Source organism: Labrus mixtus, chromosome 17 (assembly GCF_963584025.1).
Source record: "Labrus mixtus chromosome 17, fLabMix1.1, whole genome shotgun sequence".
Taxonomy (NCBI): Eukaryota; Metazoa; Chordata; class Actinopteri; order Labriformes; family Labridae; genus Labrus; species Labrus mixtus.
In genome coordinates this window covers 23,324,822-23,351,521 of record NC_083628.1, presented here as the reverse complement: position 1 = coordinate 23,351,521, position 26,700 = coordinate 23,324,822, and positions in this window count along the sequence as shown.

Sequence of the window (26,700 nt, the reverse complement as noted above, 5' to 3'; positions counted from 1 at the left end):
TGATCCTGTACAAAATGATTTAAGCAGTTTAAATCTCATGAAAGCTTTCACATTTGTGCCAATTTGCTGGTACTTGAAGAAAAAGAAATCTCAACAGAAGAGAGATGTGTTTTATAGATTATTACTTAAGCTGCTTGAGCCCCTTTTTTTATTTTTACTCCTCTGATTCCCTGTGTCCGCCTGCATCAAACCACTGAGTATGATCATAGAGTTTGGTTTATTCCCCTGTAGCAAAAGACTCTGTGAAGCACATAATTCTCCATTCACAATATTCCTGCTGGGTTCTCACCAAGGCATGGAGCTCATCAATCTTTTTTTGCCAGTGATCTCACTTTTCTCATCCGGATAGATGGAGGGAAGTGTTTAAATCTCCTTTCGTTTTCTCTACCTCCTCCCCCCCCCCCCCCCCCCCCCCCTTCACCCCAGCTTCTCCTCTCTCTCCATCACGCAGGCAGCTCAGTCAGTAGATTTTTCGGATGTGGCCGTCCGCCAACATCAGTGCGGCCAGGTGCTGCCAAGTGTAAGGCTAAAGACTGGAAAGCTTAGCTAGAATGCCCATTGTTCAAGTAAGTCCCCAATTAGTCTGTTTATCAATCACTGTTCCAAGCTTTCCTCCATAGTACTAGCTTGAAGGTTTTGTGGGTTCAGGTTGAAAGATTACTAACGCTGTCTTTGACACCTTGAGAAAACCAAGCTGTTAGTGCATCCATTTTGAGTTTGAAGAAAAGAAGTTGAAGTCTTTGTTGGTGCAAAATATCAATGGAGAGGTTATAGAATATAACATGTACCTTTACATGTATGGTTCAGGTTTGTTTCTGAGAGTATTATAATTAAATAAATACTAATCTACTGTATTAAAAGGATTAAAAATTCTCACACAAAGTGAGAAAAATTACTCTCCTTCAAGGCAAAGCTAATTCAGAGAAGATGGAATAAGCAGGCACCCAATAGCAACTAAAAAAAGTACAATTTTGTAAAGAACACCAAATCTTAGAGCTCTATAACCTCCAGGCAAATCAAGCTCCATAAGACAGTGATAGCATGGGACCATTATTACTATTTTAAAACTTCTGCCCGAGGCATTTAATTATTCTTCAAACTAGACGTGAATGCTTTAGCCTTACGTCACTCCTGTTAGATCTCCTTTGCTCATGAAACGCATGCATGCTTTTTAAAATTACCAACTCTGCAGCAGAAAGCTACCAGCGTTTATTAGATGGAAGAAAGTCAAACAGGCAGAGTTGGAGGATCTTCAGATAAAAGCAGCTTTTCTCCCCTGCAGCTTCTTTCCGTTGAAATGGCCAGTAAAAACTTTCAAACGGGGTTTAAGGTACAGAATTGACGGTCAATGGATTTTGGACACGCTGGAACTCTATCTCTGCCTGTTATGATGGAACTGGTGCAGTTAAGCAGTGAACAGGGACTGTGGGTCTAAGGAGGAATGTGGGAATGAAAAGTTTAAGTGCACTACACATGCTTTCATTCCAATTTATTTGTGTTCAGAGTGGTAGAGATGTTGGGTTGTCAGTGTCAGAAAGTTACAAATACAGGCCACAGCTGACACTTCTTATTCTTTTGATGACAGCTATTCAAAGCTTTCATTCAGTCCTGTGCAGCATGTCTAAAGGAGCCGGGGCACAGCAGAACAAGGTCTGCTCATGGTCAGGGATTACAGGAAGAAGATTGTAATCCTGTAGGAAGATGGTGATCTCAGATGTTGGAACAATGGTCAGAGTCACAGCACGCTGTGTTTGTTGTAGTGTTAACATTGCCACTGGAGGATTCATCGGAAGAAACTTCATTTTGTTAAAGGTTACAGCTTAGAGGCAGAAAAAGTAGCTGTAAGGGTAGGTTGTGTCCTGCGGTTGTGAGTTACAGGATGACTGTTATTCCCAGTTGAGCTTATTTACGGTGGTGTGGGTGTAATTCAGTTATGTATAAGTCAAGGAAGACGCCCACTTGATAACTGCAGTGATTGAACCTTTCAGTCAGCCAACCATATAAAACCCAAGAGGGGTGAATTCCAACCAGGCGCGCTGTAGTAATGGAGGTACTTTGTCAGTTGTTGACAGTATGTGGCGAGATTAAGCAGCTAAATTTATTTGAAAAAACAACAACTTCAAGGAGGTTGTACTAATGTACAATTAAAATTTGGTGTGATGCCATTAAGTGTAAATCTTTAACATATAAAAAGACCAACTTTAATAGACTTTGCCATTTAGAGGTTATATAGACCATATGTGAAGCGAGAGTAAAGTAAAAATTGTTAGCTTAAAGTCATAGATGTATGGTTTGATCAAATGAAAAATTATCTTAAAAAATGATTTCATAAGAGAAACTGTAAATATAACACAGTAATTCTCAAATGAGCGAAAGATAAATGAAAACAATGGAAACCTAAGTAGAAAGATAGAAATGCATACAATGCTACAAATATTAATCAAGAGTAAGAAGTTAACTGTGGGAACAGTAACACATACATGACTAAACCTATCGTTTACCATTTAATTTAGGCCTAGGCGATATGACTAAAAGTGTCACAAAAAAAAAGTCATATCATCTATTCTTGAACACAGGAACATTTCAGTATCATAAGCACAGTGCACGGTGCTGGAAAACACCGGTGTGACAGTTTGCTGCTGGGGAGTAACACTAACTGGCCCGGTGCAGTCATTTGTTATTTATTTCATTCGGTGTGCTCTTCCGGTTGATATTGTTTCAAATAGTGGAAAAGGTCAATGGTGTTGTCTTCGGCACAGTTCACAGTGCACGTTACTCTGTTTTTTGTCAGACTTTACATAACCAAACTATCTCCAAACTCCAGAGGTTGAGTGTCGCTATAGCTCATTTTGGCTGTGTTTCCAATGTGATTGGACGTGATTGGCTGTTCGTTGTCTTTTTCTTCTTTAATGTTGGGTGGCAACTAGCGTTTAAAGCGCATTAGCCAAATTACATACTATTTATGATGAAAAACTGTTGAAATTGACGTTTTGATTTTTATTCCATGATGCTAGCTCAATATCTCTGTTGACACTCATTTTAATAGCAGATTCTGTTAGTCTGAGTAATATGACAAGATGGATAAGTGGAAGGCTGTCCCTGAACAGGAAGCTGTTTTTAAAGCAACAGGATCTTTTGGACTGTCAGTGGCAGTTTATCTAAACCCAGTCACCGCTGTAGTCAAGTGAATTGAACATGTAATCTTATTCTGCAAATGCAGCAGCTCTATTGGTTTAAAGCTTCTTTTTTGTCTTTTTTTCATTCATAATAGCTATTGGATGATAATCCCATCATACATACAGTAGATGAAAACACAATGTAGTCGGTCAGCACTAATCTCGTCCATACATGATACATTTCAGTTTCATTCATTAAAATCAGATGTAACTCCAAATCTGACAGTTTGTACATGATGTGAGTAAATTGAGCTTTAATTTACAGTTTGTTTTTCATCGTCTTTATCCCTTTTCTATCTTGAGTGAAAATACAGAAATAAGTAGGGACAGAACATTACATGAAAAAGATGAATAATTCTTCATTCGGTTCTTAACAACAGCAACATGATATTAAGAACAAAGTTATAACCACAGACTCTATAACGTATGGTCGTCATCTCAATGACCTCACTTGTTGTTTTCTGAAGCTCAATGATGGCAGTGACTATATTGGAAATTCTTTCTCAATCTAGGTCGAGTGTAGAAGCAGGCGCTGAAGCTGAGGTGGGCCTCTAGCCTCCTGGCAAGAGCTTAAAAGCCCCCACCTGTCAGTCAACTCAGCCACAATCAAGTTTTTGACAATTCATGCTCAACTTTTAGCCATCATAATATCAAAACAGTTGGGGTATATCCAATAGGATACTGAGACTTTAAACAGTACATGAAGCTCAAATTGGAATGCTCTACCCGTAGTTCAATTATTTTTCCCTTGTGACCGCTCTGGCTTGTAAACAGAACCATATAGTTTATATTATCAGTGGTTTTATCAAAGCCACTTGACCTGGACTTCCACTTGACATGAATTTCACACTCTTCACTTTTACTTAACTTGTACTTTAATGTCTCTGAGGATGTCTTGGTCTGTTGTATGTCTGATTTTCTGGGGGCAGATGTTTCAAGGGATAAAAGACCCCTGAAGCACAAGCTTAAGCTGTTATCTTCAAAGCATGACATTTTCATATTTGCTGAAGACACAGTGCCAACAGCAGAAAGTGACTCCTGAGTTGAGGCAGTGGTTATTTTTTTCCTTTTATAGCATAAACACAGCAATACTGAAAATGACTCCAGGCATCTGTAGCAGAGGCCATTCTCCTCTGTATATAGATTGACATATTCAAACCCATTTATTTATCTTGTCTGGGTAAGACATGAAGCTGTCCAACCAAAACTTGATCCCTTTCAGGGGAGTGATGGACCAAAGCTTAATGACTGTTGACTTTGAGCTGCTCTTCTGATTTTGTATGTGTTTGTTCTACAGGATGCAAACTAATCTAACAAGACATTTAAAAGCCCAAAACCCCTAAAATCTTCCTGACTCCTTGAAGGAACAAAGCTTTGAAGGACTGACTGTTTCTCCTGGCATCAGTTATGGTTAAAATGTACAAAATATCTCAACAGTTTACGTATGGCTTGGAGTAAAAGTCCTTCCTCTCTGTCCATCCACTTTTCAGAAGATGTTTGCTCAAACAGGAATCACAAAAGAGAAATAACCCCTCCTCTAGGTGGGTGACACTCTCACAGTTAGGCCATTGTTCTGCCCTCTGAGTCTGCCTTTCCACCAAAAACAACAGGGCTTGGAGCGACAATAACCCAAGACCCATCCCCTTTCAGAGAGGGGGTGGTCAACCACAGCTCACTTGCATTTAAGCTGAAGATGCAGAAACAGCCTATTCTAAGCAAGGCTGAAATAGAGGGGTTTATAACCATGCTTTAATAGAGGAGACTCCAGACACAGCATTTATATCGTTAGACCCCCCCACACATACTTGTATCTAGGAAAAGCTGAGCCCCCCAGGGCCAAATAGAAATAAAAATGGTTGTGTTGTCAAGAATGAATACGAATTGTAATAGTTTTTATTGATAAAATCCCAAACAGAATAGGGCCTCACACACGTCTTTGTTTAAACTATATCCATTAAGTGTGTGTCAATATGATTGTTTGGTTAATCCACGCAAATCTAATTTCGACAACCTCAGAGCAGACAAAGCCTCACGCCCCACATGAGATCTTTGGTGTCCCCACTTATTACCCAGTATTAGGTATTAAGTATTTAGTATTAAGTACTTAGTACCCATTACAAAACCAGTACCCCTGGTTGGGAACTAATGGTTTGACAGAAAGTGATGTCAAAAAGGTCCACACCTTCAGAACCATTAAACCTTTCCTGGTAACAGGTGGATGCTTCTTGCTTTATTACATTTTTGACGTTGCATAGTGTTAATGTTTCATATAGGAATCTTTTTTAGCCTGAGAAACTCAAACCATTATTTAATGTGTGTTACAATTATTCAATTTAAGGTTTAAAACTGAAATAATATATTGACTTAGAACTTTTTTTTAAAGATTTATTTTTGGGCTTTCTGTGCCTTTATTGGAGAGACAGGACAGTGGATAGAGTCGGAAATCAGGGAGAGAGAGAGTGGGGAATGACATGTGGGAAAGGAGCCACAGGTCGGATTCAAACCTCCGTACATGGGGCGCGCGCTCTAACCACTGTACCGACTTAGAGCATCTTTAAACAGTTGACTCAACAAATGGTATTTTTTTTATTTACAAGGACGGGCACTATGAATGTTTTGGAGAATATTAGACAAGCAGTCAGGCAGGAGGCACTGAATACAATTCTGCTGAGAAAAAGTCATATCTCAGTGTCAATGATAGTGCAAGTGACAATGAAATATTTAATACCATTTAATGTTGAATAGAGTCCTGCGAGGGTTGGGAGTTGATGAGACTTCAAATGTAGCTCTCACAAGATGCTTTTGTGCACAGGAAAATTCCCAGCGTAGGGTAGAAGTAGTGGATGAAAGGATTGATACACAAACACTGCATGTTTCCAAGGATGGCTCGGTATATGAGAAAACAACTCTTATCTCAGGTGTCACTGTTAGATGCTGTCGAGCCTGAGAATCTGGCACAGGGAGATGTGTGGATGTGCATAGCCTCTTCCATTTGATTCTAGATATAGTGCTGTCAGGTTGCTGAAAGCCTTTTACTGTTGTTATGGATACCATCTAATCTATGGCATAATATGCCTATAGAATTTAGTTTGAGACTTGAACAGGATGTCAAAGCATGACTATTATTATGGGGTTTGATACTGTCTTGGAAAAGGTCAAACTAGCTCTGAAAATGTCAAACTGCACAAAGTATCAGTTGACAGTAAAAATAATAATCTAATGCACAGTAAGGTTACTCTGATCAAATTTTACTTATGTGTAAGTAAAATTAAGGGGTCCATCAATCTACTCAAGAAAACAGTATCTCCTTCAAAATGTACTTACTTTTATACCTGAGGGGGCCGGGGATTGAAGGGAACAATAAAATACAATCTCAAAATCGAATGGAATAATTAAAACACTTCATTCATTTATCTCCTTTCTCTGATTGTCACATGAATTGCACATGATGTTTAGGCATCAGTTGTGCATTACACCTCTATCTTATTTAAGTCCATTTTTTATGGATAAACATTTCTGTGAAGGAAATAGCTGTATTTGTTTTTTAGTATCTAAACTCAAATGGATTAAACATGTCATGAAAGCCATCACTCCTAACTACCCGTTAGTTGTTAACCATTGTGCTGTAGACATTGGACTTTGGTGAGTTAGGCTTGGGTTACTGTTTGCTAATGTTAGCATCCTAGCACAGATTTTGCTTTGCTGCCTCAACAGGTGAGAGTCTTCATTTACCTTCGATCAAGTGACTGGCTAATGTTAAGGGTCCCACGAGTAAAAACTAACTTCCGGAAAACATCCTTCACCTATTGTGCTGCACACACCTGGAACAAAATGCATTAAAACTCAATACAATGGTGATCATGGGTCAATTTAAAAACCTCATCACAATTCACTGTACTCATGAGTGTAGATGTTATTAACTGTAGTTGCCTGCTCATTGTAAATGAGGGCTTGCCCTCAATGATTTCTCAAGAATAAATAAAGGTTAAATTTTATCACTTTTCTGCAAAGCGTAAATACCAACAGACTTTTGGAAAGTTTATCTTCCTTCAGGTCCACATGAATTGATTTCAATCAGGGGATACTAAATTGAGAATGAACAATTTTTTATTTAGGAATAAAATGTGCAACAATTTAGAATTAAATCTTCAAAGTCTTTGGGGGATTAGACTCCATCGTGACGCCTTCATGTACTCAGAGGGGTAATGAGGCCGACAGCAGGATAGGATACACCCCTATGGAGTCTAGACACTGGTGGTGGTGACTGGGGCGGTGGTGGGTTGCAGCGGTTGCCCTGAAAAGACAGAATGACTGTGGAAGAGAGAGAACTGTTTTAACATTTTGCCCCAGCAGGATGATTGTTTGAGAGAGGTTGTGCCTGAATCTGGTTGGTTAATTACTTATAGAATAAACACCCATAATCAACTGATCACCAGAGCAGGTAGACGGAGGAAGTAGTTTAGGTTGAAGTGAAACGATGAATGAATGAGTGAAAGAATATAACCAGTCTTCCTGTCTGAACTTACGCTGAGCTCCATTTCAATCAATCAGTCAATCTTAATTTGTATTTCAACCAATTCATAACAAATGTTATCTCAAGACACTTTGCAAGACGAGCAGGTCTAGACCATACTCTATGTTATATTATGGACAGAGACCTGATATTAATCATCAAAACATCCTTTTAACTGACAGAAAACCTCGAGCAGGACCAGACTCATGTTGACCAGTAATCTGCCTAAACTGTGTTGGGATTGAGAGGGGATAGAGGGAGATGCAGAAAGAGACAACAAAATATAACTCCACCCTTTGTTGTTATTTATCATTCAACTAAATATACTTTCATTATGTGATTATTAAGAGAAACAAACAAATGACTAACTATTCGTATGGAGAAGAAATATGCATTTACTGAAGATCTTTCCCCTCCTCAGTTTAAACCTTTGGTTTTATAGCATGGTTTTACGATTTGGAACGGGTACGGTTATCAGTAAGCACCAGTTTTCACTCTCAGAAATTTCTGATACAACACTCCTGAATAGAACAAATATAAATGCCACTGAAACTTCAAATCCCTTAAACACAGAGTGAGAGCCTCTTCCTTACAGGCAGAGATGTGAAAGACTCCCCAGGGCCATGTTGCAATAGATTCAAAGTTCTCCCTTAAATACGTGCCATGACTTTAATTGCACCCTGCGTGTAAAGAGAAAGTCTTTGTCTCGTCGTCTTGATTTTAAATGTGCCTTAGTCTTTTACTGATGTGATAGTTACATTGTCTACTTGACATTTCTTTTCTAATGTGTCATGAAATGATGAATCCACTTTACAATGTCTGCTCTTGCCTGACTGCAAGTCCACACATGGGACTAAAAAAAAGACTGACCTGAAGTAAGATTGCATCATCTTTTTTTTCCCTTTAGCCTTACAATGATCCATTCACAGTCACATTTCTACTCCAGCAGCGTCATGAGTCAGTAGGTTTTGGAAATATTTTTTTTAAAATTGTGTCAGCTCTGCACAGGGGCACTGACTCGGCACAGCTGAATGTGTCAAATTAAGGTTTCTTGCCTCAACTTATTAAATTACTGTAGTTCCTAGAATACTTTTTCCACTTCAGGGAGCAGAGAGTTTGATCATAGCATCCAGTCAGTCTTCAAAAGATACATTTAAAATAGAGCCATTACAATCAGTGAATTGCAGAGGTAAGTTTTTGCACTTTTGTCATATAGTGCTCAGTTCCATGTTGAGCAACGCTAGGCTCAGTCCAACTAACATGTTTTACTTTCACACTCCGAATTGTTTTATGTTTTTCAAGAACTGATGCACTTAAAGCAAAACAGTACCTTTTAGTACCACTTAAAAAAGTGAAACAAAGAAGCAAAGAACCTGCTTTACTTATCCACTAAGCAATGTGGAGCAAACGAAAACAGAACTTGGGTGAAGACTAAGAATGAGCACAGGATCTCACAGCTGCTCACATAATAATGAGGCCTGAGTGCATTGTCTTGTTGTGCCTCTGGTAAATCGATGCGCTTAATCGTTCATTTGGAAGAAATGTGGTCCCCTGATTGTTTCACTCAAGCCCCATTAACGACAACATTCACATGTTTACAGAATACACAACTCCAAGGCTACTACTTTACTTTTGGGTCTGCACTTAATTCCCACACACAGATTTGTCATTCATACTCTTCCTTCTCCCCTGGTCCCAAATCAAATCCATTAACATAATTAAGTGGTAAATAGAAAGTTACAGTGAAGTAATGGTGTTGTAAAAAAGTTGGGTGTCTTGTATTCCAGTGATGTCAAAACTACAGAGAAAACCTCGACAACAAAACGCACTCACTCTGTGATTGCCTCTTCATTAACATGCTTCTCAATCTTGATTATAATTTCCCTGGCAGTGGAAGGGCCTTCAGAATGCAGCGATGTGAATGTGCAGAGCTCAACTTGAGCCGGAGCTGGAATACTCCTCCCGACGTACATCCTGTGAGATTGATTTTTCTAATTATGGGAGGAAATGTGGTTTTCTAAATAGCTGTGAAAAACAACAACCCTCAAGCGCCCGAGTGTGTACATGAAACACTTAATTCCAGGAGAAATGAAACTGAAATTGCTTCCCACATTTGTATAGAAATTAGAGATGCAGCGATACCACTTTTTTTCAAACCAAGTTCAAGTACTTACATTGGGTACTCACGGATATAGAGTACCGATACGAGTACTTAATAATGCCACTGCAGTTCTCACACTGACTTTGAAAGTAAGTTTTATTTTCTACAATTCTAAAACAGCATCATGGTGTTACGAGCAGCCTAGGGGAAACCAGCCATAGCACAATAGTGACCCTCTCCTTCCTCATTCCCAATGATTAATCACAATTACAATGTATTCTCAGTCCAAAATGTGCTATTTATTAGCAATAAACACAATATTAATTAAACTTCAGGGAGAGGCAAAAATAACTGTAACATCTTAGTCGAAACCCAAACTGCCTTACCTCAAATAAAGAAAAGAAAATACAGGTAACTCCCTAACAGGAAAACAGGAGAAAATGTTTAGTCAAAAGAAAAGGCTACTCTCCCCAACAAAAGGGGTAACTGCACAACATAAACAATATCTCAACACACAAAGTTTCTCTTCCAAAAAGCAAACACGTCTCTCTTTGGAGGTGAGAAAGAAGGAAGGCGGAGTTCATCTTCAGCAGCTCTTTTTTGAATCGGGTGCCATCAGGTATCCTCCAATACGGTGCACGCACGCAGCAACAGCTTCCCTCCAATCAGAGGCCGGCGCACACTGTCAGCGTTTCCCTAATCACCTGCAGCACAGCACAGACACAGACACAAACAAGACAAAGCTCACAAGGCAGATAATAATAAGACATATAAAATACACGCATGACTCACAGTTATAGCAATGGTCCAGATATTAACAGTTCTTAACAAAAAAAAAGTTGGCACTGCCAGACATTTCCCTTTTATGTAATCTGTGACATGTTCAGTGGATCTCTTAACCGCAAAAGACAGAACATTAGAAGAACACTTGCTGCCACATGTTAATCCTGTCTGTAAGGATTAGGAAGCAGGTTGTTTTTGATGTACAGTGGGTCTGGAAAGTATTCGGACCCCTTTACATTTTTCACTCTGTGTTTCATTGCAGCCATTTGCTAAAATCAAAAAAGTTCATTTTATTCTCATTAATGTACACTCAGCACCCCATCTTGACAGAAAAAAAACAGAAATGTAGACATTTTTGCAAATTTATTAAAAAAGAAAAACTGAAATATCACATGGTCATAAGTATTCAGACCCTTTGCTCAGTATTGAGTAGAAGCACCCTTTTGAGCTAGTACAGCCATGAGTCTTCTTGGGAATGATGCAACAAGTTTTTCACACCTGGATTTGGGGATCCTCTGCCATTCTTCCTTGCAGATCCTCTCCAGTTCTGTCAGGTTGGATGATGAACGTTGGTGGACAGCCATTTTCAGGTCTCTCCAGAGATGCTCAATTGGGTTTAGGTCAGGGCTCTGGCTGGGCCAGTCAAGAATGGTCACAGAGTTGTTCCGAAGCCACTCCTTTGTTATTCTAGCTGTGTGCTTAGGGTCATTGTCTTGTTGGAAGGTGAACCTTCGGCCCAGTCTGAGGTCCTGAGCACTCTGGAAGAGGTTTTCTTCCAGGATATCTCTGTACTTGGCCGCATTCATCTTTCCTTCAATTGCAACCAGTTGTCCTGTCCCTGCAGCTGAAAAACACCCCCATAGCATGATGCTGCCACCACCATGTTTCACTGTTGGGATTGTATTGGGCAGGTGATGAGCAGTGCCTGGTTTTCTCCACACATAACGCTTAGAATTAAAGCCAAAAAGTTCAATCTTGGTCTCATCAGACCAGAGAATCTTCTTTCTCATAGTCTGGGAGTCCTTCATGTGTTTTTTGGCAAACTCTATGCGGGCTTTCATATGTCTTGCACTGAGGAGAGGCTTCCGTCGGGCCACTCTGCCATAAAGCCCCGACTGGTGGAGGGCTGCAGTGATAGTTGACTTTGTGGAACTTTCTCCCATCTCCCTACTGCATCTCTGGAACTCAGCCACAGTGATCTTTGGGTTCTTCTTTACCTCTCTCACCAAGGCTCTTCTCCCACGATTGCTCAGTTTGGCTGGACGGCCAGGTCTAGGAAGAGTTCTGGTCGTCCCAAACTTCTTCCATTTAAGGATTATGGAGGCCACTGTGCTCTTAGGAACCTTGGGTGCTGCAGAAATTCTTTTGTAACCTTGGCCAGATCTGTGCCTTGCCACAATTCTGTCTCTGAGCTCCTTGGGCAGTTCCTTCGACCTCATGATTCTCATTTGCTCTGACATGCACTGTGAGCTGTAAGGTCTTATATAGACAGGTGTGTGCCTTTCCTAATCAAGTCCAATCCGTTTAATTAAACACAGCTGGACTCCAATGAAGGAGCAGAAACATCTCAAGGAGGATCAGAAGAAATGGACAGCATGTGAGTTAAATATGAGTGTCACAGCAAAGGGTCTGAATACTTATGACCATGTGATATTTCAGTTTTTCTTTTTTAATAAATTTGCAAAAATTTCTACATTTCTGTTTTTTTTCTGTCAAGATGGGGTGCTGAGTGTACATTAATGAGAAATGCAATGAACTTTTTTGATTTTAGCAAATGGCTGCAATGAAACAAAGAGTGAAAAATGTAAAGGGGTCTGAATACTTTCCAGACCCACTGTAGATTAGTTTCTCTGCACTATCAGCAGTGAGTCTGTTTCTGCTCTTATCATCAATATGTGACACTGAGACTCTTTCACCTTCCTCACTGCTGCATGGGGCTGAGAGGTATCTCCTTGACATCCTCCCCAGTACTGCAGAGGGCTGTCTTCCCGAGAAGTCGTGGTTTCTCCTAGGTATGTCTCTAACTGAATAGCAGCGCCCACTGGAGCACTGCTCAGAGATGTTGATGCTTACTCATCTACAGTCTCGTCAAAAATGCTGTCCAGACTGCTGCTGGCCTGGGATTTTCATCACTTTCTGGAAGGAGGTTCCCCCATATCCTCCTGCTCATTTGCCTTTCCTCTTGTCATCACCGTCTCTTTGGCCTCAGGAGCAGTTTCAGAGTTTGAGAAAAACAACAAGCTCACAGACAGGCACACAGGTACACAGACACAGCCATACAGACAGACAGGTACACAGATAGACAGGTACACAGACACACAGCCATACAGACAGACAGGTACACAGACACACAGCCATACAGACAGACAGGTACACAGACAGACAGGCACATAGACACAGCCATACAGACAGCCTTCATGCTTTTGATGCCCTGGTCTGCGTCTGTTTGTTTGGTTGAAAGTCTCAGCACGGTCGCAGCAGGAATCACATCTGATGCTAAAGCATCAGAAGAGCTCACTTCTCCAGTTTAAATCCTCCAACAGAGCCAAAACAGTTTTTTCCAGAAGTGTGCACTGGTGCGCTATAAGATTTTTGAGGGAGTACATATTCAGAGCCAAATATTCCCAGAGCCCTCCTCTGCTTGATGAGGGACTGTAGCATGCAGTACGTGCTATTTCAATGTGTCTGCACGTCTTGATGAAGTCTTCTTACGGGCTGGTTAAACTGCACCTGAATGTGTTTGAATTGTCCAACTGTCAGCTACACTCCTCTGAGCCAAAGGTCCTGAGTTAACACCTAACGGCAGACTGGGGGAGTCCAGCTTCACAGATAGCCTTGATCAGGTTTTTGGCGTTTTTCTGAAACACAACGTGAACAGAACTTTTCAATACGCCCGACGTCTGAAGCATCGCTTGACTTGTGTGTGACCCCCGCATTCTGTTTTGCTTGTAGAACGACCCTATGGGGAGGTAAATCTTCACAACCCTCACTCTGTTAAACTGATGAGAGACATTAAGCTAACACTGCTTGTCCAAATATCAGTGGTGAAGCTGAATGCGTGGAAACCTTTTACAAATCCATGCAGCTAGGGTAACACTGTGTCTATGAGTTTTAGCAAACTCTGCAGTGTGCTGGTTCTTCAGATGTTAAAACAAATTTCTCGCATTACAGGAGCTACTCTTCGCCCCTCCCCCTTGACAATTTTGCAGTGTGAAGTTTGCAGTCGTCTTCAGTCATCGTTTGACATACAGTATCTCCTCACTGCTGAGATATCGCTTCTCCTCCGCCTACCAGCTCAACTTATTAGATGCTATCCACCCGCCTGACGTTGAGTGGTATCTGGTTCTGTTGTATCAGGGTAGTTTAACGACTACGAGTATGAGTACTTAAAGGCGTCATCGATCAGCTGCTGGATACTGGTATGGGTATTGGGTCTCTAATAGAAATAATACATTTTGTTATTACACTTTTTTGGGGAACACCATGTGCAAATTTGTCCAAAAAGCAAGAAAGGATGTGTTAGTGCTGCTGCAGTAAATAGACGGTCAATATTTTACTACTGGTTTGTGGTATTTTAACCAGAATTGGTATTTATTTCCTCCTTCCTTCCGAAAGGATGGTTAATGACTTCCTAATTTTATTATCTTATTTCACTGGACATCTTTAGGGAAGGAGAACACCTACACTCAGGTACTTTGCTTTAAAAAACACAGTTCTCAAGTTTTCATAAAATATGTAGTCTGTCAAAACCAAGCCATGTTTACTTACCCTGTAGCCTCATGCTCTATCCCGTATCATTCATAAATGTTTAATGTCATACACTTTCTTCTTTCAGTTTAAGCCCCTCTGTGTGTACACACACACACACACACACACACACACACACACACACACACACACACACAAACCTGCACACTCATAATAGAAAGTATAACTCTCCCAACAGAAACATAGTGCTTACGTTTGTGGGCAGTATGCACATTATGAATTGGCCTCTGGCTGTCACCTCATCAGCCTGCTGTCTTGGGCAGAGAGCAGGCAGAAGCTTGCGGGGGCTGTAGTTTTATTTGATGTTAGTCTTGTATAAACATTAGGCTTGCTAACCTGCTTTTCAGAGGTTGCTTCCAGCTTCTTCAGAGAATACAACAAAGGAGAGAGCTTCTTAAGAGAGCACATGTTTTACAATTACCTCCCCTACTGTAAAAGAGATGCACACATTCATTTAAGAGGACAAACAGGCAAATACCTGCATCTTTACAAAGCACATGTGCATAACTACAGTTAGTTCGCACTGTGCACTTTTTTTTAGGATAACTAAGGGGACAGAGGAACTCCTGGTAGCCTGGAGGATTTAAGCACAACACAGTGGATTTCTTGGCCGAGAAAGACAGACAAAATAGCGATGTGTTTCAAGCTATGGGAAACCACAGGATGCATTTCATGTTTGATGTGTCTTTTCCTGTAATCCACTTATATACGAAATGCTGAAGCTAACTCAGTGACTCATATCATAACAAACCTTGTTTTGCCGTCGTGAATACATAATACTAAAATCATTTTTTCTATTAACAGACTCAGGTTGCATCACCAGCTCATACATTTGGAAAACCTCCTAAGAATACATAATTACCTCCATCAGTCAGTTTTAGAATAGCAGTCAGTGTTGCCTTCACTGGCAAAGCTGCTTTAAACACCTGCAAACTGTTTTTGAGGTCAACAAAGCAGGTCAGTCATTAGATGCTCTTTTATCTGCAAGAGCTTCTGGGAGCTAAAAGAACTGTCAATATGAACTCAATCAGTCAGGTTTTCTTACTGGAAACCAAGTTTGATAAATGTCCCAGACAACTTGATACACAACATGACACAATATTATGTAACATAGAGCTGATTGCAATGCAGATACAAAACTCAGGGGTTCGGGTCTCCTGCTCAGGAAGTATTACGTCTGTTGTTAGATTCTTATATGTCTTTCGATGACATTTTTCTATTTCTATATTTTTTCAATTTCCCATGTTTTATTATGTTAATGAAATTCTAATTAAGAATTGTCATTGAGCAGTTCCTTTAAAGCCAAATACAAAGACTGTTTTGCTTTGATTTCAGGAAAATTCAAAGTTGCTGAAAATCCCTTCAAAGCAGCTTTTATGAAGAAAAAAAAAACAATGCGAAAACATTTCCATCAGCCTTTTATTTTTGCACTCATGCTGCTTTGGTCAGGTTCTTTATAAGTGTAAGAACAGTACAAGAGACACATTGTGAAATGTTCTTGTGCCGTAGGTTAATATCCTACTACTGTGTCCTTCTTCCGCGGCTCCAATGTAATCATTATGAGCTCTGATGGCTTCCTGGTGTGGTACGCTTTAGCTGCACTGTGGCTGAGATCAAAGCTCTGCAAAGAGTCGACAACTCGGTACAAAGGATAACCAACTGACAGCTACATGATGTTGAAAAAGAAAGATCTGATCTCAGTGAGACAAACCTGGATAAAAAAAAGATTAGATATAATTATATATTTTTTTATGTTTATGACCAGCCAAAAATATAACACTCAAGACTCAAGACCACAGCTCAAGACTCTGCAGCTTTGTAGCTCTTTCTATAAACATCATCTGTTATTGCCATGTGGAGTTTGCAATCCTGCTGCGAGCACCATAGTTGAGCTCTCAGCCTATAGTGACATTAATAGTTGTGAAGTAAGGCCGACTGCCCCGGGACTTGCTGAGAATTGCACTGCCCACCTCAGCTGGTCACTTGTTGCCTTCAACGCCCTCAGTGCCCTCTCTGAATAATCAGTAGATGGTATTTAGTTCTCAGTCACCAGGCAATTGATGAAATGATCTTGTATATTGTTCCTCTATGAGCCAGCATAATCAGGGAAGGACTGCATGTAATCATTACAGACCAGTCACTTTAGAGTGTAAGTGTACTTAATGTAAATCTATATAAATTTATATCACAATGCAACTAGTCTGTCATGATTAAATGCAGCTGTTCATTGACTAAGATAGCTAGCTTGAGGAATAACATTATATTAAAAAACATTTCATCACATTATGTGGCAGATGGTTCTGTATTATTCCATTATGTAATGCAGTTGTTGTTGTAAAAGACGTCTAATATGTAAATTCTAAATAATGTTAAGTTTGCCTGATTAAGGGAACCTTCAATTAGCAGCTGTCTGACGTTTTTAATCCACCTATGAACGCTGCTGTCACAGTCAGTGGGCAGCAGCAGACACTGAGATCCCATCGCAGTTATGGCGATCACTACAAGATGGCAGTGACAACAAATCTGTGGCTGGATGCGTCTATACCACAGTGTTCTTAAAATGCATGATTATGACCTAATGTGATGAAATGTCGTCGCCAGCTTTGTCTGCACTGCTGGATATCCGATATGCAGTCATGAAGATGCATGTCTCAACATTTTATACTGGTAGATTGGTTGCACCAGTACATAGCCCATATTTTAAATGAAAAAACTCTGGTGCCAGTTTGGAGATTTTAGTAAATGTTGGCAGTGATAATGGATTATTTTTTATAGTGTATGTATGTAAAACGAAAAAGACGTCTATATATTTCTTGACAAATTTCAGTATTTGTTGTGTGCAGCTGCTTGAAACTGTATGAAAGCTTTTCTCTCTATTCATTAAACCTTTGCAGCCTTGTGAGGACAGCAGAGAAAATATGTGCTTAGAACTGTAGGCTCTAACTTGAGCGGTGTTGAAGGTTACTACAAAACAACCTTGCACAACTCAGAACACATCAGATTGTGACACAAACAGGTTGTTTTCACCGGTTGTGTATATAACAGTCACAGCCATCCGCAGTTTCTCATCCCATTCTTTTTCTTTAATCATTAAAGTGTTGTTCCTGTTATTTCAGTCAGTAACAAGGTCCATGACACAGGATTATATCATCCCTATCCTTACAGCTGTACAATGTTCCATTCAGGATAAGCTTCATCCCTGTACCTGCCCTCAAATCTCTCCATATATAGTATATTTAAAAAACTACTCATCCTTTACAGCAACAACACAACCCTTCCATCCTCCCACTGGGGGGACAGCGATTTTTCTGTAGCAGTGTCAATGCCTCTGAAATGCACTAAAATATCCACTTTTTTTGACCTGGCTATTGTGTTCAATGTGATTTTATTTAGCTCGTATTCCCTTTGTTTAAAATGTGTTGACTCATTTCTGTCATGGAGAACACTGTTGTGACATAATACAGAAGAGATGAGCTACTTTACCAGGTGAGATACAGTCCATTATGTGAAAAGTAGAGCTAGATTGTGAATCATTAAGTCCTTTTAAGCTACACCGTTATACCATTAATACAGTAAACCTGCAGCATCTGCTTGTAGCTGTCAATATGGTGTGCTTTGTTTTCATGTTAACAGTACAGAAGTACAGAAACTGGAAGTCACAGTGAGTCAAGGTCTCTTGATTTTCTATGATTTTTCTTCAATAATGTTGCATGTTGAGATTGTTTTCGCGCGTCATTTTATTTTTATTAGTTATTGTTTCTATTTATAGACTTCATATATATGCGCGGGAATTTAACAAAGAGCGACAAATAGATATACAGACAGATAGATAGAGACCATAGACAGATAGATACATGCTCATTATTTGGGAACAGAGAGAGGAACACCTGCGTGTCATGGCCAGTCTGACGTTGGTGCCCACTGAGCCACAGCATCCACAAGAGCTGAGAAGGAGGCAGTGTCAGAAAAACACGCACTGCAAGAAAAATATGACCATTGTCTCCTGCGAGGGGTGCAAGCACCCTGTGAGTGGGAAGTGCACCGTAAAGGTTGAGCACTTGTGCAGCAGGTTTGTGCATTACGTGCCGCGGCGCTGTCCAAGGTGCCGTTCATTTGTTCATCTGTTTGTTTGTTCATCGCTGCATCTGTTATGGATTTCTGCAGTTCTTTTTGTAGGCTATATAGTTTGTCATGCCCATAGATAGCCGTGTTTTTCTTGTTGTTGTTGTTTTTGGCGTCCGTGCGTGTGTGTGTTGTTGACATGATTTGCTTTATGTCGGGGAAACAAACCCAGTTGCAGAGAGGAGGAGGACCATCGGTGTTTATCTTTTTTTTTGCAGTGTTTTTATTAAAATGCATAGCCTAATATAGCTAACAATGTTATATATTAAAAGTTATGTCTGTTTCATTTTTGTACAATGTGTTTTAGCAATGGGACACGTGGAGCAGCAGTAAAAAACGGCGCTCTAAAAAAGCCGACAGATATTGTAAATTGACATGCGACATTTAAAAGGTTACAAATCCTGCTTTATGCTGATAGTCTATTTGGTTTGTAGATAAAAGTAAGTTGTGTTTAACTTCATCAAAAAATGCATTATTTGTGTGCTTTTGAGCACAAACAATTTCATTTGCATATGCCGTCTGACAGATGGCTGCGCGGCGCTTGGAGGGGGGTCTAGACTGTTGGCGGTCCTCGAGTTAATGGCTTCCTAGTATTTCCATTTTTCTTACTGAACAACATTTATTTTGACAAACACAACACTCATCTGTCACCGGTTAGCATGCTGCACAACTTCCCATGCTTAGTGTTACGACTGTATGTCTCCCTGTACTGTTTGTCCCTTCTCCCTTTCCGTTCTCCAGCCCAGGCGAAGCCACTAATTGAACAATGAGGCACACCCGGCCTCAGTGCTGGCTGCAGAAAGAGGGGGCATTTGGAGTTGGGACTGCTGTGCCTCTCAGTCAGGGATTGTCTGTTGTGTTTTGTTTCGAAGTTGAATTTGGTTATCATTTAGTTTGTCATGTTAATAATAAATCCCTTCTTTTTGACTTGGTTAAGGTGTTTTTAAGTATTTTAATGAGTCAATGTGTGGGTTGTTGTTAGACCCATAGGGCCGCCTTCTGGTGGGGCGTACCACTTATTAGCTAAAAAACTTTGAACAAAAATGTGAGTCATGCTCTAACCATTTTTATAAAATATCAATCTTAAGTATTAACAGATGTCGGGTGCTGGTAGAACTCAGCTGGTAGAGCAGGTGTTCGATACACAGAGACCTCAGTCATCATCACATTGGTTGAAGGTTTGACCACAGGCCTGACCCTGTTTGGTGTATGTCATCCCCCACTCTCTCTCCCCACATTTCCTGTCTCGCTAAAAGCTGTCCTATATGATAAAGGCAAAAAAGCCCAAATTAATTACCAGATAATATCCCATTAAAATGAATTGCTTAATTTATTTCCATATTCAGATGTGGAAAAAATTAATATCAATGTAACACCTAAGCATCTGCCTTCTTCCGACAGTGATTCTGAAGCATTTTCCTTGCGTTCCTGTACTGTATTCACTGCCAAAATGTGGGCGGTTAATAGGTGTTAATCAGCGGTCATTGTTGCAGACTGGAAATACCTGTCATGTGGTGTTTGCACAAGAAATATCAAAAATAGCAGTGGAGTGAAAGCAGCCATGTGGTTGGTTCAACTAGCGACACAGCTTCTGCAAAAAAAAAAAAAGGCAGATGCTTAAATGTCGAGCTGTTGGTGTTTTTTTCATGGGAAAGAAATTGTGGAAACTGCTGTTTAAAAAAACAGAACTCAAAGCCATTCAGATTGGAGACTTAACTGCTTTCATCCTAATTTGTCTTGGTCACCTCTGCCCTTCAGTGACTCAGCGGAAATGTAAAACCCCTTCGATTTTTTTCTTTCTAACTTTTCACATGCATGTTATTTCATTTCTCAGTGGCACAACCTCGTCTCCCCTGTTCACTGGCTTACAAATGGCTCCCAACAGACACTGCATGCAGGCTAATAGGCTAAAAAATAACTTAAAGCTATAAAACCTTCACAACTCATGAGAAGTATCAGACGATGCAGTGATTTCATATTCTACTGAACTGAATATAATGACAGATGGTGAGGCTGAGAAAAAACAAAATGTAAAGGATTTGTTCACATTAAACATGTTTTTTGTCTTAAAGTATCTCTTGGGCCTGCATTGTGTGGAACTATTCCAGAGAGCCATTAGAAAGTCAGATAGTTTCAGATGGATGGTTAAAACAAACAGAACATTTACCTCAGAGATCAACCTAAACTATATCACTACCTATCTATTCTTCAGCCCAAACAAGTGGTTTATCGTTTTTCCTGCACTATTTTTCATGTGCTGGCGGCCTCCACTTTTATTAAAGTTGTATTTTCGGGGGGGGGGGGGGCATTTTCACCTTTTATTGGATAGAAAAGCTGAAGAGAGACAGGAAATGTTGGGAGGAGAGAGTGGGGGATGACACGTAGCAAAGGGCGCCAAGATTGGATTTTGAACGCAGGGCCAATGCAGGACTATGAGGACATAACCACTAGGCTATCCAGGAAACCTACAGCCTGTCACTTTAACACAGTGTGCTAACTAACTTGTGTTAGTTAGGGCGGCTGTGGCTCAGTTGGTAGAGTTGTCGCCTCTCAACCGGAAGGTTGAGGGTTCAATCCCCAGCTGAACAACATGTCTGATGTGTCCTTGGGCAAGACACTTAACCCTGAATTGCTCCCACTGCTTCAGTGGTAGTGTATGAATGGGATTAGTTACTTCTGATGGATGATACTACATAGCGATCACTACCATCAGTGTGTGAATGGGTGGGTGTGACATGTGGTGTAAAAGCGCTTTGAGTAGTCGGAAGACTAGAAAAGCGCTATATAAGCTCAAGTCCATTTACCATTTAACCTCAATCCCAAATAAAAGGACAGGGATTTTCCCAAAAAACAGAAACCGTTGTGTCCAAAAAGAAGAATGGTTATCTATAAACTGCTCTCTTTGTCCATTCCTATTGATTCTTTTGAGAAAACCAATTGACCCAAAATACTGTCACCTACTGATTTGTAAAAGCATCACCATTGTTTTAACATCAAGAATACAAATATTTTTTTACTATTTTACATTTTAGGTTTCAATGAAGCGATTGCATTATATTACACAAAACCCGTGGGAAAAAATGTTTCCTACTTGTTGAGGAAATTATTAAGAACTTGACTTCACACAATAAGACTCAGTTGACTCAGATGGTTTAAGTTGATGAAAGTTTATACATACAAGAATACTCCGTCTGATGCTGTGTCCCTGCTATGTCAATTCCCCCAAACTCTTCAACAGGCTTTGAATATATAGAAAATACATTATTGACGTCATGGTCACACTGACCTGAACTAATCTGTGATTTCAATTTGGAACAGACACTAAGTCTACCAAACATGCAGATATAAAGGGGAAGACCCTCGACACACTAAACTGTCCTTGGTTTCTAGTCACAGCTGAACTCTATCAGAGAACAGTGAATAAACATAATGATGTTTGTACACTTAAATCTTAATACAGAAATTCCACCACACTGCTCTCTTGTGATAAAGAAAGAACAGAACGTAAAATGAAATCCCTGAAGAAAATACAAAGTGAGAAAAAAATGTATTGCAGCAGAACAAGCTTTCCTCTTTTAGGACTTTCCACTTTGGTGCCCCACTAATTGGACCTCATATTGTACCTAGCAGACTATTTAACATAAATCATAAACTGAAATAATGAATTTAACTTTGCTTTAATCTTGTTGTATCTGCTTCATTAGTCTGGAATGCTGTCTGGTTCACTTTCTTTCATGTTGCTGCTTGTTCTACCTGTCAGTCAGACATCCCATACACTAGACAGACACTTCTTCTACAGGAGGTTTTCCCTCTGTCAAGATATCGTATTTGTAGCCTGTTTTTTTCCCTCATGCTTTAATTGTGCTGAATTCTGTTCTTTTCAATCACACTCAGAACACAGAAGTCCTCATTTCTACCTGACAAGGCATTTATTTCATTTTTACAACTTGCTGCACAAGTGCTAACAACATCTTTCACCTGTCACCTCAAAACAGGTCTGTGTATCAACATACGACTGAACAATACATCCTTTTGTTACGATACCTACAAACATATAACAAAGAGGGATTGCTTTTTCTATATTTCTATTGTACCTTCTACTCAGGGTGCCACTAGTTCTGCTGTTGAAAAGGAGGTGCACAGTGATGAAAACAGGAATGACCATTTATTCCACAAAGCATAAAACCTCAATTAGCAAGCCAATTTTTGCTTTATGCAATAACAGTATTATCACTGTATTAAAAGGGATCATGCATATGAACCGAGCAGCAACCTCCGATCTTGAAAAAGTTCGGAAGTTCCTCAAGTGTCCACTAGAGGCTGGCTCCAGGAACACCGGAAGTCACATACACACTACAGCCAAAAAGAGCCAGTTGTTACAGCATTAATTAACATGTTTACAGCATGGTACAAAAAAATGAAGTAGGTCTGATAAGTCATCATGGGCAAAAAAGAGCCAGTTGTTACAGCATTAATTAACATGTTTACAGCATGGTACAAAAAAATGAAGTAGGTCTGATAAGTCATCATGGGCACACACTGTACAGGGGGGTGAATTCTTTTTAAACGGCTCCGTTTAGATTTTGAAAACAATATGTGTTATATATATTTAGGCAGGTAGCTGACCTGATTGACAGGTGGGCCCGATGTAACGGTTCGTCAAGAGGCTTAAATCACACCTCAGCTTCTCCTCAGCCTGTCGTTAAGTTGACTTAATGTTGATGTTTTTTGCTGAAACTTGGACAGGGGAGAATACACTTTTACCTGATTTCTGTTGAGAGTTTCTCTAAATACGAACACAGTGTGATTTTTATTATTATTTTACTTTTATACGTGCAGCATGGAGAGAAGAGAGTCAGCTGATACTGCTTCTTAATACAGAAAACCATCCCACAGTATCGACACATCAAAGAAGAGTCATAGAACAATAAACACATTTTAAGGGCAATCCCACCTCTCCTAAAAGTGGGAGACCTCAAGGTGGTAGGTCATAAAAAGGACTGCTTTGGAAATGATTCTTTTAGAAAGCCAGTTTCACCCTGTCTATTCTTAACTACTCCTGTTACAAAGATTAGTTTGCCAAAATTCCCTTACATTGTGCAACAATTCCCTTTCATTGTAAGCATGGACTCTGCTCAGAACGTCAGAGCTAGCCTAGCCTATCTTCTCCCATTTGGGGTACCGGGGGCTGGAGCTGATCCCAGCTGTCATTGGGATAGAGGCGGGGTTACACCCAATCACAGAGTTGACATATAGAAACAAACAACCAGCCACACTCACAATCACACCTACGGGCAATTTAGATTCACCAATGAACCTGACGAGCATGTCTTTGGACTGTGGGAGGAAGCCGGAGTACCCGCAGAGAACCCAAATGTGCACGGGGAGAACATGCAAAATCCACCCAGAGAGGATTTAAATCAAGAACCTCCTCGCAGTGAGGCAACTGTAGCGCTAACTACTATACCACCGTGCATCCCATAATAATGTTGTTGTTGTTGTTATTAGATGATTTAATCAAATACTGTATAAAACAAGCTCACAGCACACATTGTTTTATAAATGTATTTCTTGTACAAAGTAATAATCCAACTATGAAATGTATTTTGTTTGATTTCTGTTTACCATGGGTTAGGGTTAGGGTCACTGTGGTATGTAAGAGCAGACGACAATACCAGGCAGAGAAGGAAGAACAATAAACGAAAAACAATAAAAAAAAGAGTTAAGGACTTTTGTAGGTGAGACCAATTATTCAAAGTTAACAGAAGCAAAAGGTCCAAGTCTAAACCAGGACTTAAAAAATCTGTCTCTAATTTCTGTGATAGTCTCAAAACGCCCACCTTAATGACTCCTCAAAGCATTCTTAATGTCTTTTTGAATCGATCAAGCAAACGCCAAATGCTTTTGGAGGAAAAGGTGCTGTAGGGAGAATTATTTTACTACATTATTTATTCACAGATAACGATCCTCCTCGTCCATTTGAGAATCATTTTTATTGGCTGTTTAACAGCACACTTGTAAAGATTCCCAGTTTTTTTTTTTGATGTTTATGTGCTTTAAATGTGAGATCCTAGTTTACATTGTCTCTCTTAACATCTGTAAAACAACTGGCAACAAAAAAAGATGTATGCTGTCTGACATTACAAGGTGAGAAAACCACACATTTCCCTGAAGAGCGTATTGTACATTTTCCACCAGGATTGAGAACCTAGCCCTCTAGACCTCAAGAAAAAAAAGGAAGGAAAAAAAAACATAGAAAAAGCAGAGTCAGCAGATCCATGGAGTGGGTGACAGCGAGATAAGCCCCGGCTTTGGCTTCACTGTCATTAGCAAAACATGTACACTCATTCATGGACTAATGATATGCTGCAAAGATCCATCTCTGTTTGTGCTTTTACCTCACCAGGCCGGGCAGAAAATATTGAAATACATTCTACGTTCTACCTAACTGAATAGTTGGATGTCAGCACAGGTGTCGAGACTATCAGTAAAAGCCTGCATCTCAAGCCAAAGGTAGTGACACTGTCATCATATCTTTGCATGGTAAAGAAAGGGACTCTAGAGGGCATTTCAAAGACATCAATCTATTTCCTCTGTTAAATGGCCGGGGCGGGGTGGGAGTCGATCTCTGAATCCCCCCGAGGGAAGCACGCAATCATCTCGTAGAGTGATTTCACTTTCCCTCTCGCAAACTAGACATCATATGCAAATGAAACAAGGATTACATAAATGTTTTTGGAAACACTTCCCTAAGAAAATGAAAAAACTATTTTACAGTATGGCCCCTCAACACAGCGCCTGACAGCTTGCAATAATGAGCTGCAGGACAACACGGGAGCTGTTGTTTTAGCTCGTGCCTATCTGAGGGCCTGCTAATTTAATTTTAATGCCTCCATCTGTGCATTAATGAGAAATAATGAAGCAAAACAAAGGACAAACAAATAGGGTACGGACAATCACTGAATTTATGATTGCATGTTTATGGAAACATGTTTTTTTTGGAAATGCAAGGTATTGTTTGAGTGCAAAACAGGAATACAATAACAGGAATGTATTTATCCAAATGTATAACCTGAGGTAGAGGAGAGGAGAAAGAAGCTAAACAAAAATAAAGTATTTTTCTTTATTCCAAAGGCAGTAATTAGGGCTTCATGCTAAACTATTCTATTTGATCCACGCTGTGTTAGCTGAATATATGCCCGGTTCTGCACTGTATTGACTGTTATAAATACAAAAAATAAGTTCCTTTTAGCAGTATTTTTTTATGATAAACCTGTCAGCCTGGAAGGGATTAAAGGGAGTAAACAAGAAAGCACTCAGGAAAGTTCAAGTGAGGCTAAAACATAACTCTGGTTAACTTTTATAGAAAAAAAAATGAAAGTGACAGAAAAATTGATTAAAAAATAGAAAATTCACCACTTAAGTGAAGGTGGACTGATTGTGCTGCTTGAGTAAACATCATTCAGTCTTTATAATAAAGGATGCCTGTTTTGGCAGAAACTGTGAATCATGCACGTCCAATCATTTAAAGTTTCCAAGAGTGAAAAGCTTGCTCACTTTTCAAACAAATGTGCTAATAGGCAAACAGGAAAGCTTAAGGCACTTAATGTTATAATGATGATGATGATTTTTCACAAATGCTGTGAAGAAACGTTCAAACCTAATAAACCTTTGCATTACTTAAAGGGCCACAAACAGAGCCACTGACCTTTGTCATGCTTAGTTGCCCTGAGATGAAACCAAATGGAAAGAAAAATATTACAGATAAATGTTGTGCAGATCAGCTTTTATGACCCCTTTCTTTCACGTGTTGATCAAAAACACAACTTTTTTCTCTTATACAATAAGCAAATGTAGTTTTTGTACAAACTCATTCACTTTAAAAGGATGGGACGTCGTGGAAATGTAAATAAAATCAGACGGTGATGTTTGCAAAACATTAAAACACCATGTTTCATTGAATAAAGCTTAATGTCTTAAATAAAGACAAAAGTTTAATGTTGAAACTGTTTTGGTTTTAGACAAGGTCATGTTTATAACTCTGCATCACTTTTTTCCATTTAACCACACCTCATTATCTCTATTAACTGAGGACATCACTTTATGTAATTTGGGAAATGTAATGGATTAATGTAGGAGTTTAGCTGCTAAACAGTTCAGGGTCTCCTTTGTCTCATTTTACAATTATCATAATGCTCCAAAAATGTTCAGTGGGTGACTAGTCTTGACTGCAGGAA